The sequence below is a fragment of the Cucumis melo genome, unplaced genomic scaffold (assembly GCF_025177605.1).
Source record: "Cucumis melo cultivar AY unplaced genomic scaffold, USDA_Cmelo_AY_1.0 utg001765l, whole genome shotgun sequence".
In the NCBI taxonomy this organism is placed as follows: Eukaryota; Viridiplantae; Streptophyta; class Magnoliopsida; order Cucurbitales; family Cucurbitaceae; genus Cucumis; species Cucumis melo.
This window is the reverse complement of record NW_026124768.1, coordinates 7,501-8,603: the sequence shown is the minus strand read 5'-3', so window position 1 is coordinate 8,603 and position 1,103 is coordinate 7,501. Positions and strand designations below refer to the sequence as shown.

The window sequence follows — 1,103 nt, the reverse complement described above, 5'->3', positions numbered from 1 at the left end:
AGAATCTATTCTCTTAAAAAAAAAATGATCTTGGAGATTGTGTAATGCTTACTCTCAAACTATTTGTTTATACAGTAGTAATATTCTTTGTTTCTCTCTTCATTTTCGGATTCCTATCTAATGACCCGGGACGTAATCCGGGGCGTGAAGAATAACAAAATCAGATTTTTTTTCCTTGCTTGATTTTGAAATGTTCTTAACATTTTATCTATTCCACATCTTTCCTCAACTATAAAAAAATACCAAGTAATTGACAGAAACGGAAAGAGAGGGATTCGAACCCTCGGTACAAAAAAATCGTACAACGGATTAGCAATCCGACGCTTTAGTCCACTCAGCCATCTCTCCCCAAATTGAAAAAGGATAATTACTATGATACATTGTATAAAAAAATAGAAAATAAAGGCTTGAAAAAAGCCCTTCTTTATCTCTCTTTATTATCTTTATCTACCCCTTTATAGATATATAATTTCATTATATTGATATAGATAATTATCTAGATATATCGATGGATATCTATCAAATCGATAAAAACTTTTTTTTATTAGGAATTCCATTTAGATAAATTAGATTTCATTAGATAAGGGCTCAAAAGAAGAGATATCTTCAATCCTAATATATAAATAATACCAATATATTAAAGATTCATAAAAATATTTATAAATAAAAAGAAAGTACCTTTTTTAGTTTATTTCATCCGAAAAGCCCTTTTCTTTTTATTTTTAGTTCCACGGCCTGGCCTGGTCAGTACCTAGCCGGGCTTTTTTTGTTCCAATAAATCGTAGATCAAATTATTTATTTGATTTGAAAATGTTTTTGAAAAAAAAAAAAAATAGAAACAACAAGAATCCTAAGAAGATTTATTATTTCAATTCCTATGATACAGAAAAAGATGATATAGAATCAAGGTTCGATTTCTTATTATTATTTTTTAGTACTTTACTAGAATAAAAAACTTGTTAATTAGTTAATTAAAACGAGTCCTCTTTTCCTAATCTCATTAGTGGCCCTGATGAAAATACGTCAACGCTCAAATTTTCATGATTATTTTCTGATCCGATCTTTTTATTACTTATTAATACGACTTATTTTCGTCTTCGACA

The 1,103-nt window shown here is 28.3% G+C and overlaps 1 non-coding gene across 1 annotated transcript; it reads right to left on the bottom strand.

The window, feature by feature from the left end:
• Positions 1-260: 260 nt before the first annotated feature.
• Positions 261-348, bottom strand: TRNAS-GCU (transfer RNA serine (anticodon GCU)). Its single transcript has one exon. It is a non-coding gene; the product is annotated as a tRNA-Ser (tRNA).
• Positions 349-1,103: the final 755 nt, after the last annotated feature.